This window comes from Heterodontus francisci, chromosome 35 (assembly GCF_036365525.1).
Source record: "Heterodontus francisci isolate sHetFra1 chromosome 35, sHetFra1.hap1, whole genome shotgun sequence".
Taxonomy (NCBI): domain Eukaryota; kingdom Metazoa; phylum Chordata; class Chondrichthyes; order Heterodontiformes; family Heterodontidae; genus Heterodontus; species Heterodontus francisci.
The window spans coordinates 26215406-26230944 of record NC_090405.1 but is presented as its reverse complement, the minus strand read 5'-3'; the positions used below and the strand labels follow the sequence as shown (position 1 = coordinate 26230944).

General features: G+C 42.0%; 1 non-coding gene across 1 annotated transcript; it reads left to right on the top strand.

The window, feature by feature from the left end:
- Positions 1-5495: 5495 nt before the first annotated feature.
- On the top strand, positions 5496-5568 carry trnaf-gaa (transfer RNA phenylalanine (anticodon GAA)). The gene has a single exon. It is a non-coding gene; the product is annotated as a tRNA-Phe (tRNA).
- The last annotated feature ends 9971 nt before the right edge of the window (positions 5569-15539 follow it).

Here is a 15539-nt window from a genome sequence, read left to right as displayed (position 1 = left end):
AAGGTTATCTATTGGTTTCAGCCTTGCAGAAGGTGGAATTGACATCCATACGGAGCTGGCTTGAGGACCAGACAACTGGATTCAAAGAGCTTGTCGACAAAATTGTAATTAACTAAATGTACAGATAGCCAAGTGGGAATATAAAGTTGTTGCTGTAATTGTGACCTGACTCCAAAAACAACAGGACTGGAATGGAATGTAATTCTTCAGTGTTTCTGTTGTTTGGCTTGCATTGACTCATCGATTTTCTTGTTTTTCACTTTGTCGATGCCTTTGAATAATTGTGGATCCTTCTTCAGGGTGTCTTCTTTCACCAGGTAGTTCTGACCTCTGATGATGTTGATTGTAATCAGCTTCAATTCGCTGATAGTTTTGGAAGTGAGCAGATTTCGTTTGCTTGAGTCTACAACATGGAACTCAGTCTGACATGTGGACCCATGGGAGGATTTGAATGCCATCCCTGCGTTGGAGTTGCATCCATCCAATAAGAGACCGAGTAGAAGTGACAGTTCTGTCAGTCGAATATGAGACTTTTAATGGCAGGGTTGTGAGTTTGAGTGCCATTCTGTTTTTCCCTTTTTTAAGGCTTCATGAGCAGAGAGTACAGGGAGTGTTTGAAATGAGCAAGTCTCGCTTTGATTCAGGACTCTTACCTCTCAGCAGCATCTCACGATGAAAGATTGAATTTGATCTCATTTCATTCTCAGCTCGGGGTCTGTGCGGCTCAGTGGCTCTTCTGGCTGTCTCCCGCTTCACAATCCATCAGTACTGAGAAAGCAATGGGGAATATTACTCACATGTTGTGTTCTTTAATTTTTTGGAAAACTTGAATGTATGTATTTTCTTCCAAAACAAGGACACCAAGCCGTTGTTAATGTAGGGCTGAAATAGCTCAGTTGGGAGAGCGTTAGACTGAAGATCGAAAGGTCCCGGGTTTCAGCAATTTTGCTTCCTTATGCGTCCCTTGCCTTGGTTCTGATTTTCCAGTTGCACAATTTACTTTGAGATTATTTCCCAAACACCAGTGGATTGAATTTGAGAAACAACACAGAGTCATTTACAACATAGAAGGTGGTCATTTGGCCTATCACGTCCGTGCTGGCTCTCCCCGGAGCAATCTAGTCAGTTCCACTCACCAGCTCGATCCCTTTCCTCCTGCAAGTTTCTTTCCTTCAAGTATCCATCCAATTTCCTTTTCAAATCATTGATTGTCTCTGCTTCCACCTCACTCGTGGGCCAAGACATTACCACCCACAACATAAAAAATTCCACCTCATCAAGGATGGGAAATACTTACATCTTCTATATTTGCTTATTCTCTATTTCTATGAGAATAGACTGGCAGTCAACATGAAAGGAAACCCAAAAATCTTCGAGCAGCATGTAAATGATAAGTGAGTAGTAAGAGGTTGAGTCGGGCCTATTAGGGACAAAAAGGATAATATAAGCTTAGAGGTGCAGGGCAATGTTAATCTACTTAATGAGTACTTTGCATCAGTGATCACTGAGGAAGTGGAATTTGACAAAATATCAGTCGAAGTGAAGAAAGTAGAGTCAATGGAGAGGGTACAAATTAGGAGAGGGAGGTACTAAAAAGGCTGGCTGTGCTTAGGGAAGATAAATCACCTGGTCCGGATGGCTCACATCCCAGGTTGCGAAAGGAAATGCGGATGCAGATAACGGAAGGGCTTGCTATAATCTTCCAATCTTCCCTGGATACGGGGGAGGTGCCAGAGGATTAAACAGTGGCAAATGCGACACCCTTATTCAAGAAAGGGTGTAAGGACAGTCCGGGTAACTACAGGCTAGTTAGATTAACAGCAGCGGTGGGTAAGGTTTTAAAAAGAATAATCAGGGTAAAAAATCAACAGTCACTTGGAGAGGTTCGAGTTAATTAAGGAGAGTGAGCATGGATTTATAAATGGGAGTTCATGCTTGACTAATCTAACTGCATTTTTTGATGAACTAACAGAGCAGGTTGATGAAGGGAATGCAGTGGATGTTGTTTATATGGATTTTAAGGAAGCGTTTGACAAGGTACCACATAAAAGGGCGGTTAACAAAATTGAGGTTCGTGGTATAGGAGGGTCAGTGTCCAAATGGATAGAAAATTGGTTTAAGGACAGAAAACAGCGAGTCTTATTCAATGGTTCTTTGTCAGACTGGAGGATAGTCGACAGTGGTGTTCCCCAAGGGTCAGTGCTAGAACCACTGTTTTTTTTGCTCAAGGTAAGTGACTTGGATCTTGGAATACAGAGTAGAATCTCAAAATATGCCGATGACACCAAACCTGGAGGAGCGGCAAACAGTGAAGATGATATGAACTGCCTGCAACAGGACAGTGATAGGCTAGCAGAATGGGCAGACAGATGGCAGATGGAATTTAATAGTGACAAGTGTGAGGTGATGTATTTTGGCATAAGGAATAGGGAGAGGCAATATATACTTAATGGCACAGTTCTAAAGAGTGTTCTGGAATAGAGGGACTTGGGGTTCATGTGCATCAATCTTTGAAGGAGGCAAGTCATATTGCGAGAGTGGTTCGCAAAGCATATGGGATCTTGGGCTTTATAAACAGAGGCATTGAGTACAAAAGCAGGGAAGTTATGCTGAACCATTATAAAACTCTGGTTAGGCCCCAATTGGAGTGTTGCTTCCAGTTCTGCTCAGCAGACTTTAGAAAGAATGTGAGGGTCCTTGAGAGGACGCAGAGGCGATTTACCAGAATGGATCCAGGGATGGGGGATTTTAGTTACAAGGTTAGGTTGGAAAAGCTAGGATTATTCTGCCTTTCTCAAAGGAGATTGAGTGGAGAATTGATAGAGGTGTATAACACCTCTAGAGAAGAGGCCATCCTGGACTGGGTATTGTGTAATGAGAAAGGATTAGTTAAAAATCTTGTTGTGTGGGGTCCCTTGGGGAAGTGCGCCCATAATATGATAAAATTCTTCATTAAGATGGAGAGTGAGAGAGTTGATTCCGAGACTCGGGTCCTGAATCTAAACAAAGAAAACTATGAAGGTATGAGGCGGGAGTTGGCTATGATAGATTGGGGAACGTTACTTAAAGGGTTGACAGTGGATAGGCAATGGCTATCATTTAAAGAGCGCATGGATGAATTACAACAATTGTTCATTCCTGTCTGTGCAAAAGTAAAACAGGAAGGGTGGCTCAACTGTGGCTTACAAAAGAAATTAAGGAAAGTATTAGATCCAAGGAGGAGAAATATAAAATGGCCAGAACAAGCAGCAAACCTGAAGATTGTGAGCAGTTTGGAATTTAGCAGAGGAGGACAAAAGGATTGATTAAGAAGGGGGAAATAGAGTATGAGAGTAAGCTAGCAGAGAACATAAAAACTGACTGTAAAAGCTTCTATAGATATGTGTAGAGAAAAAGATTAGTGAAGACAAATGTGGGCCCCTTACAGTCAGAAACGGGGGAATTTATAATGGGGAACAAAGAAATGGCAGACCAATTAAATACATACTTTGGATCTGTCTTCACAAAGGAGGATACAAATTATCTCCCAGAAATGTTGGGGAACATAGGGTCTAATGAGAAGGAGGAACTGTATGAAATCAGTATTAGTAGGGAATGTTTGGGAAATTGATGGGATTGAAGGCCGATAAATCCCCAAGGCCTGATAATCTGCATCCCAGAGTACTTAAGGAAGTGGCCCTTGAAATAGCAGATGCATTTCTGGTCTTTTTTCAAAATTCTGTAGACTCTGGAACAGTTCCAATGGATTGGACGGTAGTTAATGTAACTCCACTTTTTAAAAAAAGAGGCAGAAAGAAAACAGCGAATTATATACCGGTTAGCCTGACATCAGTCGTGGGGAAAATGCTGGAGTCCATTATAAAAGATGTAATAGCAGAGTGCAATAATAACTCGTCTCCACTCCGAGTATTTCTAAATCCCACATATTGACTATAATGTGAACAATTATTTCCTGTTGTGTCTCTCTCAGATTTGTAAACTTCACTGTATTGGAGTGAGGTGACATTTTACTGGCGGGAAGCAAGAACTGCAATGAAGCAGCAGAAACTCCACAGTCTGTCAGGGTTAAAGAAACATTGCAATGTGAGGAGAGAGCGAAGTGGTTTGATTGGGTAGATGGAGACATGATTCCACTTGTGGTGGTGTCTGAAGCAAAGGCCAGAAATACAAAATTGTCATTAATAAAAGAAATGAGGAATTCATGAAAAATGTAGTAACGTAGTGAATGGTTAGAATGTGGATAGAATAGAAAGTGAGATTGGATGGACAGAAGCAGTCTGAAAGGATGGCTGAAACAAAAGGTGAGTGCCCTGAAACGTTAACTGTGTTTCTCACAGCACAGATGCTGCCAGAGCTGCTGAATATTTCCAGCACTTTCTGTTTTTATTTCAGCATTTGCAGGATGTTGCTTTGATCTGAAAAAAAATGGATGATTGGCTGGGGGGTTCCAGTGAAATTCCACAGCAGCTAATAAAGCCTGACTTGTCAGTGGTTTGTTGGTCTTGGGGTATGATTCTCGCTTAGGGAGAGTAGTTAATTAACATGCGAGAGATCCCGGGTTCCAGTCCTGAACGAGCCCTGGTCTGCTGGCATTTTTAGATTAAGGTTATCTATTGGTTTCAGCCTTGCAGAAGGTGGAATTGACTTCCATACGGAGCTGGCTTGAGGACCAGACAACTGGATTCAAAGAGCTTGTCGACAAAATTGCAATTAACTAAATGTACAGATAGCCAAGTGGGAATATAAAGTTGTTGCTGTCATTGTGACCTGACTCCAAAAACAACAGGACTGGGTTCTGGACTGGAATGGAATGGAATTCTTCAGTGTTTCTGTTGTTTGGCTTGCATTGACTCATCGATTTTCTTGTTTTTCACTTTGTCGATGCCTTTGAATAATTGTGGATCCTTCTTCAGGGTGTCTTCTTTCACCAGGTAGTTCTGACCTCTGATGATGTTGATTGTAATCAGCTTCAATTCGCTGATAGTTTTGGAAGTGAGCAGATTTCCTTTGCTTGAGTCTACAACATGGAACTCAGTCTGACATGTGGACCCATGGGAGGATTTGAATGCCATCCCTGCGTTGGAGTTGCATCCATCCAATAAGAGACCGAGTAGAAGTGACAGTTCTGTCAGTCGAATATGAGACTTTTAATGGCAGGGTTGTGAGTTTGAGTGCCATTCTGTTTTTCCCTTTTTTAAGGCTTCATGAGCAGAGAGTACAGGGAGTGTTTGAAATGAGCAAGTCTCGCTTTGATTCAGGACTCTTACCTCTCAGCAGCATCTCACGATGAAAGATTGAATTCGATCTCATTTCATTCTCAGCTCGGGGTCTGTGCGGCTCAGTGGCACTTCTGGCTGTCTCCCGCTTCACAATCCATCAGTACTGAGAAAGCAATGGGGAATATTACTCACATGTTGTGTTCTTTAATTTTTTGGAAAACTTGAATGTATGTATTTTCTTCCAAAACAAGGACACCAAACCGCTGTTAATGTAGGGCTGAAATAGCTCAGTTGGGAGAGCGTTAGACTGAAGATCTAAAGGTCCCTGGTTCAATCCTGGGTTTCAGCAATTTTTCTTCCTTATGCGTCCCTTGCCTTGGTTCTGATTTTCCAGTTGCACAATTTACTTTGAGATTATTTCCCAAGCACCAGTGGATTGAATTTGAGAAACAACACAGAGTCATTTACAACATAGAAGGTGGTCATTTGGCCTATCACGTCCATGCTGGCTCTCCCCGGAGCAATCTAGTCAGTTCCACTCACCAGCTCGATCCCTTTCCTCCTGCAAGTTTCTTTCCTTCAAGTATCCATCCAATTTCCTTTTCAAATCATTGATTGTCTCTGCTTCCACCACACTCGTGGGCCAAGACATTACCACCCACAGCATAAAAAATTCCACCTCATCAAGGATGGGAAATACTTACATCTTCTATATTTGCTTATTCTCTATTTCTATGAGAATAGACTGGCAGTCAACATGAAAGGAAACCCAAAAATCTTCGAGCAGCATGTAAATGATAAGTGGGTAGTAAGAGGTTGAGTCGGGCCTATTAGGGACAAAAAGGATAATATAAGCTTAGAGGTGCAGGGCAATGTTAATCTACTTAATGAGTACTTTGCATCAGTGATCACTGAGGAAGTGGAATTTGACAAAATATCAGTCGATGTGAAGAGAGTAGAGTCAATGGAGAGAGTACAAATTAGGAGAGGGAGGTACTAAAAAGGCTGGCTGTGCTTAGGGAAGATAAATCACCTGGTCCGGATGGCTCACATCCCAGGTTGCGAAAGGAAATGCGGATGCAGATAACGGAAGGGCTTGCTATAATCTTCCAATCTTCCCTGGATACGGGGGAGGTGCCAGAGGATTAAACAGTGGCAAATGCGACACCCTTATTCAAGAAAGGGTGTAAGGACAGTCCGGGTAACTACAGGCTAGTTAGATTAACAGCAGCGGTGGGTAAGGTTTTAGAAAGAATAATCAGGGTAAAAAATCAACAGTCACTTGGAGAGGTTCGAGTTAATTAAGGAGAGTGAGCATGGATTTATAAATGGGAGTTCATGCTTGACTAATCTAACTGCATTTTTTGATGAACTAACAGAGCAGGTTGATGAAGGGAATGCAGTGGATGTTGTTTATATGGATTTTAAGGAAGCGTTTGACAAGGTACCACATAAAAGGGCGGTTAACAAAATTGAGGTTCGTGGTATAGGAGGGTCAGTGTCCAATTGGATAGAAAATTGGTTTAAGGACAGAAAACAGCGAGTCTTATTAAATGGTTCTTTGTCAGACTGGAGGATAGTCGACAGTGGTGTTCCCCAAGGGTCAGTGCTGGAACCACTGTTTTTTTTGCTCAAGGTAAGTGACTTGGATCTTGGAATACAGAGTAGAATCTCAAAATATGCCGATGACACCAAACCTGGAGGAGCGGCAAACAGTGAAGATGATATGAACTGCCTGCAACAGGACAGTGATAGGCTAGCAGAATGGGCAGACAGGTGGCAGATGGAATTTAATAGTGACAAGTGTGAGGTGATGTATTTTGGCATAAGGAATAGGGAGAGGCAATATATACTTAATGGCACAGTTCTAAAGAGTGTTCTGGAATAGAGGGACTTGGGGTTCATGTGCATCAATCTTTGAAGGAGGCAAGTCATATTGCGAGAGTGGTTCGCAAAGCATATGGGATCTTGGGCTTTATAAACAGAGGCATTGAGTACAAAAGCAGGGAAGTTATGCTGAACCATTATAAAACTCTGGTTAGGCCCCAATTGGAGTGTTGCTTCCAGTTCTGCTCAGCAGACTTTAGAAAGAATGTGAGGGTCCTTGAGAGGACGCAGAGGCGATTTACCAGAATGGATCCAGGGATGGGGGAATTTAGTTACAAGGTTAGGTTGGAAAAGCTAGGATTATTCTGCCTATATCAAAGGAGATTGAGTGGAGAATTGATAGAGGTGTATAACACCTCTAGAGAACAGGCCATCCTGGACTGGGTATTGTGTAATGAGAAAGGATTAGTTAACAATCTTGTTGTGTGGGGTCCCTTGGGGAAGTGCGCCCATAATATGATAAAATTCTTCATTAAGATGGAGAGTGAGAGAGTTGATTCCGAGACTCGGGTCCTGAATCTAAACAAAGAAAACTATGAAGGTATGAGGCGGGAGTTGGCTATGATAGATTGGGGAACGTTACTTAAAGGGTTGACAGTGGATAGGCAATGGCTAGCATTTAAAGAGCGCATGGATGAATTACAACAATTATTCATTCCTGTCTGTGCAAAAGTAAAACAGGAAGGGTGGCTCAACTGTGGCTTACAAAAGAAATTAAGGAAAGTATTAGATCCAAGGAGGAGAAATATAAAATGGCCAGAACAAGCAGCAAACCTGAAGATTGTGAGCAGTTTGGAATTTAGCAGAGGAGGACAAAAGGATTGATTAAGAAGGGGGAAATAGAGTATGAGAGTAAGCTAGCAGAGAACATAAAAACTGACTGTAAAAGCTTCTATAGATATGTGTAGAGAAAAAGATTCGTGAAGACAAATGTGGGCCCCTTACAGTCAGAAACGGGGGAATTTATAATGGGGAACAAAGAAATGGCAGACCAATTAAATACATACTTTGGATCTGTCTTCACAAAGGAGGATACAAATTATCTCCCAGAAATGTTGGGGAACATAGGGTCTAGTGAGAAGGAGGAACTGTATGAAATCAGTATTAGTAGGGAATGTTTGGGAAATTGATGGGATTGAAGGCCGATAAATCCCCAAGGCCTGATAATCTGCATCCCAGAGTACCAAAGGAAGTGGCCCTTGAAATAGCAGATGCATTTCTGGTCTTTTTTCAAAATTCTGTAGACTCTGGAACAGTTCAAATGGATTGGACGGTAGTTAATGTAACTCCACTATTTAAAAAAAGAGGCAGAAAGAAAACAGCGAATTATATACCGGTTAGCCTGACATCAGTCGTGGGGAAAATGCTGGAGTCCATTATAAAAGATGTAATAGCAGAGTGCAATAATAACTCGTCTCCACTCCTAGTATTTCTAAATCCCACACATTCACTATAATGTGAACAATTATTTCCTGTTGTGTCTCTCTCAGATTTGTAAACTTCACTGTATTGGAGTGAGGTGACATCTACTGGCGGGAAGCAAGAACTGCAATCAAGCAGCAGAAACTCCACAGTCTGTCAGGGTTAAAGAAACATTGCAATGTGAGGAGACAGCGAAGTGGTTTGATTGGGTAGATGGAGACATGATTCCACTTGTGGTGGTGTCTGAAGCAAAGGCCAGAAATACAAAATTGTCATTAATAAAAGAAATGAGGAATTCATGAAAAATGTAGTAACGTAGTGAATGGTTAGAATGTGGATAGAATAGAAAGTGAGATTGGATGGACAGAAGCAGTCTGAAAGGATGGCTGAAACAAAAGGTGAGTGCCCTGAAACGTTAACTGTGTTTCTCACAGCACAGATGCTGCCAGAGCTGCTGAACATTTCCAGCACTTTCTGTTTTTATTTCAGCATTTGCAGGATGTTGCTTTGATCTGAAAAAAAATGGATGATTGGCTGGGGTGTTCCAGTGAAATTCCACAGCAGCTAATAAAGCATGACTTGTCAGTGGCTCGTTGGTCTAGGGGTATGATTCTCACTTTGGGAGTATGGTTAATTAACATGCGAGAGATCTCGGGTTCAAGTCCCGGACGAGCCCTGTCTGCTGGCATTTTTAGATTAAGGTTATCTATTGGTTTCAGCCTTGCAGAAGGTGGAATTGACTTCCATACGGAGCTGGCTTGAGGACCAGACAACTGGATTCAAAGAGCTTGTCGACAAAATTGCAATTAACTAAATGTACAGATAGCCAAGTGGGAATATAAAGTTGTTGCTGTAATTGTGACCTGACTCCAAAAACAACAGGACTGGGTTCTGGACTGGAATGGAATGGAATTCTTCAGTGTTTCTGTTGTTTGGCTTGCATTGACTCATCGATTTTCTTGTTTTTCACTTTGTCGATGCCTTTGAATAATTGTGGATCCTTCTTCAGGGTGTCTTCTTTCACCAGGTAGTTCTGACCTCTGATGATGTTGATTGTAATCAGCTTCAATTCGCTGATAGTTTTGGAAGTGAGCAGATTTCCTTTGCTTGAGTCTACAACATGGAACTCAGTCTGACATGTGGACCCATGGGAGGATTTGAATGCCATCCCTGCGTTGGAGTTGCATCCATCCAATAAGAGACCGAGTAGAAGTGACAGTTCTGTCAGTCGAATATGAGACTTTTAATGGCAGGGTTGTGAGTTTGAGTGCCATTCTGTTTTTCCCTTTTTTAAGGCTTCATGAGCAGAGAGTACAGGGAGTGTTTGAAATGAGCAAGTCTCGCTTTGATTCAGGACTCTTACCTCTCAGCAGCATCTCACGATGAAAGATTGAATTTGATCTCATTTCATTCTCAGCTCGGGGTCTGTGCAGCTCAGTGGCACTTCTGGCTGTCTCCCGCTTCACAATCCATCAGTACTGAGAAAGCAATGGGGAATATTACTCACATGTTGTGTTCTTTAATTTTTTGGAAAACTTGAATGTATGTATTTTCTTCCAAAACAAGGACACCAAACCGCTGTTAATGTAGGGCTGAAATAGCTCAGTTGGGAGAGCGTTAGACTGAAGATCTAAAGGTCCCGGGTTTCAGCAATTTTGCTTCCTTATGCGTCCCTTGCCTTGGTTCTGATTTTCCAGTTGCACAATTTACTTTGAGATTATTTCCCAAGCACCAGTGGATTGAATTTGAGAAACAACACAGAGTCATTTACAACATAGAAGGTGGTCATTTGGCCTATCACGTCCATGCTGGCTCTCCCCGGAGCAATCTAGTCAGTTCCACTCACCAGCTCGATCCCTTTCCTCCTGCAAGTTTCTTTCCTTCAAGTATCCATCCAATTTCCTTTTCAAATCATTGATTGTCTCTGCTTCCACCACACTCGTGGGCCAAGACATTACCACCCACAACATAAAAAATTCCACCTCATCAAGGATGGGAAATACTTACATCTTCTATATTTGCTTATTCTCTATTTCTATGAGAATAGACTGGCAGTCAACATGAAAGGAAACCCAAAAATCTTCGAGCAGCATGTAAATGATAAGTGGGTAGTAAGAGGTTGAGTCGGGCCTATTAGGGACAAAAAGGATAATATAAGCTTAGAGGTGCAGGGCAATGTTAATCTACTTAATGAGTACTTTGCATCAGTGATCACTGAGGAAGTGGAATTTGACAAAATATCAGTCGATGTGAAGAGAGTAGAGTCAATGGAGAGAGTACAAATTAGGAGAGGGAGGTACTAAAAAGGCTGGCTGTGCTTAGGGAAGATAAATCGCCTGGTCCGGATGGCTCACATCCCAGGTTGCGAAAGGAAATGCGGATGCAGATAACGGAAGGGCTTGCTATAATCTTCCAATCTTCCCTGGATACGGGGGAGGTGCCAGAGGATTAAACAGTGGCAAATGCGACACCCTTATTCAAGAAAGGGTGTAAGGACAGTCCGGGTAACTACAGGCTAGTTAGATTAACAGCAGCGGTGGGTAAGGTTTTAGAAAGAATAATCAGGGTAAAAAATCAACAGTCACTTGGAGAGGTTCGAGTTAATTAAGGAGAGTGAGCATGGATTTATAAATGGGAGTTCATGCTTGACTAATCTAACTGCAATTTTTGATGAACTAACAGAGCAGGTTGATGAAGGGAATGCAGTGGATGTTGTTTATATGGATTTTAAGGAAGCGTTTGACAAGGTACCACATAAAAGGGCGGTTAACAAAATTGAGGTTCGTGGTATAGGAGGGTCAGTGTCCAATTGGATAGAAAATTGGTTTAAGGACAGAAAACAGCGAGTCTTATTAAATGGTTCTTTGTCAGACTGGAGGATAGTCGACAGTGGTGTTCCCCAAGGGTCAGTGCTGGAACCACTGTTTTTTTTGCTCAAGGTAAGTGACTTGGATCTTGGAATACAGAGTAGAATCTCAAAATATGCCGATGACACCAAACCTGGAGGAGCGGCAAACAGTGAAGATGATATGAACTGCCTGCAACAGGACAGTGATAGGCTAGCAGAATGGGCAGACAGGTGGCAGATGGAATTTAATAGTGACAAGTGTGAGGTGATGTATTTTGGCATAAGGAATAGGGAGAGGCAATATATACTTAATGGCAAAGTTCTAAAGAGTGTTCTGGAATAGAGGGACTTGGGGTTCATGTGCATCAATCTTTGAAGGAGGCAAGTCATATTGCGAGAGTGGTTCGCAAAGCATATGGGATCTTGGGCTTTATAACCAGAGGCATTGAGTACAAAAGCAGGGAAGTTATGCTGAACCATTATAAAACTCTGGTTAGGCCCCAATTGGAGTGTTGCTTCCAGTTCTGCTCAGCAGACTTTAGAAAGAATGTGAGGGTCCTTGAGAGGACGCAGAGGCGATTTACCAGAATGGATCCAGGGATGGGAGATTTTAGTTACAAGGTTAGGTTGGAAAAGCTAGGATTATTCTGCCTTTCTCAAAGGAGATTGAGTGGAGAATTGATAGAGGTGTATAACACCTCTAGAGAACAGGCCATCCTGGACTGGGTATTGTGTAATGAGAAAGGATTAGTTAACAATCTTGTTGTGTGGGGTCCCTTGGGGAAGTGCGCCCATAATATGATAAAATTCTTCATTAAGATGGAGAGTGAGAGAGTTGATTCCGAGACTCGGGTCCTGAATCTAAACAAAGAAAACTATGAAGGTATGAGGCGGGAGTTGGCTATGATAGATTGGGGAACGTTACTTAAAGGGTTGACAGTGGATAGGCAATGGCTAGCATTTAAAGAGCGCATGGATGAATTACAACAATTGTTCATTCCTGTCTGTGCAAAAGTAAAACAGGAAGGGTGGCTCAACTGTGGCTTACAAAAGAAATTAAGGAAAGTATTAGATCCAAGGAGGAGAAATATAAAATGGCCAGAACAAGCAGCAAACCTGAAGATTGTGAGCAGTTTGGAATTTAGCAGAGGAGGACAAAAGGATTGATTAAGAAGGGGGAAATAGAGTATGAGAGTAAGCTAGCAGAGAACATAAAAACTGACTGTAAAAGCTTCTATAGATATGTGTAGAGAAAAAGATTAGTGAAGACAAATGTGGGCCCCTTACAGTCAGAAACGGGGGAATTTATAATGGGGAACAAAGAAATGGCAGACCAATTAAATACATACTTTGGATCTGTCGTCACAAAGGAGGATACAAATTATCTCCCAGAAATGTTGGGGAACATAGGGTCTAGTGAGAAGGAGGAACTGTATGAAATCAGTATTAGTAGGGAATGTTTGGGAAATTGATGGGATTGAAGGCCGATAAATCCCCAAGGCCTGATAATCTGCATCCCAGAGTACCAAAGGAAGTGGCCCTTGAAATAGCAGATGCATTTCTGGTCTTTTTTCAAAATTCTGTAGACTCTGGAACAGTTCAAATGGATTGGACGGTAGTTAATGTAACTCCACTATTTAAAAAAAGAGGCAGAAAGAAAACAGCGAATTATATACCGGTTAGCCTGACATCAGTCGTGGGGAAAATGCTGGAGTCCATTATAAAAGATGTAATAGCAGAGTGCAATAATAACTCGTCTCCACTCCTAGTATTTCTAAATCCCACACATTCACTATAATGTGAACAATTATTTCCTGTTGTGTCTCTCTCAGATTTGTAAACTTCACTGTATTGGAGTGAGGTGACATCTACTGGCGGGAAGCAAGAACTGCAATCAAGCAGCAGAAACTCCACAGTCTGTCAGGGTTAAAGAAACATTGCAATGTGAGGAGACAGCGAAGTGGTTTGATTGGGTAGATGGAGACATGATTCCACTTGTGGTGGTGTCTGAAGCAAAGGCCAGAAATACAAAATTGTCATTAATAAAAGAAATGAGGAATTCATGAAAAATGTAGTAACGTAGTGAATGGTTAGAATGTGGATAGAATAGAAAGTGAGATTGGATGGACAGAAGCAGTCTGAAAGGATGGCTGAAACAAAAGGTGAGTGCCCTGAAACGTTAACTGTGTTTCTCACAGCACAGATGCTGCCAGAGCTGCTGAACATTTCCAGCACTTTCTGTTTTTATTTCAGCATTTGCAGGATGTTGCTTTGATCTGAAAAAAAATGGATGATTGGCTGGGGTGTTCCAGTGAAATTCCACAGCAGCTAATAAAGCATGACTTGTCAGTGGTTCGTTGGTCTAGGGGTATGATTCTCACTTTGGGAGTATGGTTAATTAACATGCGAGAGATCCCGGGTTCAAGTCCCGGACGAGCCCTGTCTGCTGGCATTTTTAGATTAAGGTTATCTATTGGTTTCAGCCTTGCAGAAGGTGGAATTGACTTCCATACGGAGCTGGCTTGAGGACCAGACAACTGGATTCAAAGAGCTTGTCGACAAAATTGCAATTAACTAAATGTACAGATAGCCAAGTGGGAATATAAAGTTGTTGCTGTAATTGTGACCTGACTCCAAAAACAACAGGACTGGGTTCTGGACTGGAATGGAATGGAATTCTTCAGTGTTTCTGTTGTTTGGCTTGCATTGACTCATCGATTTTCTTGTTTTTCACTTTGTCGATGCCTTTGAATAATTGTGGATCCTTCTTCAGGGTGTCTTCTTTCACCAGGTAGTTCTGACCTCTGATGATGTTGATTGTAATCAGCTTCAATTCGCTGATAGTTTTGGAAGTGAGCAGATTTCCTTTGCTTGAGTCTACAACATGGAACTCAGTCTGACATGTGGACCCATGGGAGGATTTGAATGCCACCCCTGCGTTGGAGTTGCATCCATCCAATAAGAGACTGAGTAGAAGTGACAGTTCTGTCAGTCGAATATGACACTTTTAATGGCAGGGTTGTGAGTTTGAGTGCCATTCTGTTTTTCCCTTTTTTAAGGCTTCATGAGCAGAGAGTACAGGGAGTGTTTGAAATGAGCAAGTCTCGCTTTGATTCAGGACTCTTACCTCTCAGCAGCATCTCACTATGAAAGATTGAATTTGATCTCATTTCATTTCTCAGCTCGGGGTCTGTGCGGCTCAGTGGCACTTCTGGCTGTCTCCCGCTTCACAATCCATCAGTACTGAGAAAGCAATGGGGAATATTACTCACATGTTGTGTTCTTTAATTTTTTGGAAAACTTGAATGTATGTATTTTCTTCCAAAACAAGGACACCAAGCCACTGTTAATGTAGAGCTGAAATAGCTCAGTTGGGAGAGCGTTAGACTGAAGATCTAAAGGTCCTGGGTTTCAGCAATTTTGCTTCCTGATGCGTCACTTGCCTTGGTTCTGATTTTCCGGTTGCACAATTTACTTTGAAATTATTTACCAAGCACCAGTGGATTGAATTTGAGAAACAACACAGAGTCATTTACAGCACAGAAGGTGGTCATTTGGCCTATCACGTCCATGCTGGCTCTCCCCGGAGCAATCTAGTCAGTTCCACTCACCAGCTCGGTCCCTTTCCTCCTGCAAGTTTCTTTCCTTCAAGTATCCATCCAATTTCCTTTTCAAATCATTGATTGTCTCTGCTTCCACCACACTCGTGGGCCAAGACATTACCACCCACAGCATAAAAAATTCCACCTCATCAAGTATGGGAAATACTTATATCATCTATATTTGCTTATTCTCTCTTTCCATGAGAATAGACTGACAGTCAACATGAAAGGAAACCCAAAAATCTTCGAGCAGCATGTAAATGATAAGTGGGTAGTAAGAGGTTGAGTCGGGCCTATGAGGGACAAAAAGGATAATATAAGCTTAGAGGTGCAGGGCAATGTTAATCTACTTAATGAGTACATTGTATCAGTGATCACTAAGGAAGTGGAATTTGACAAAATATCAGTCGATGTGAAGAGAGTAGAGTCAATGGAGAGGGTACAAATTGAGAGAGGGAGGTACTGAAAAGGCTGGCTGTGCTCAGGGAAGATAAATCACCTGGTCCGGATGGCTCACATCCCAGGTTGCGAAAGGAAATGCGGATGCAGATAACGGAAGGG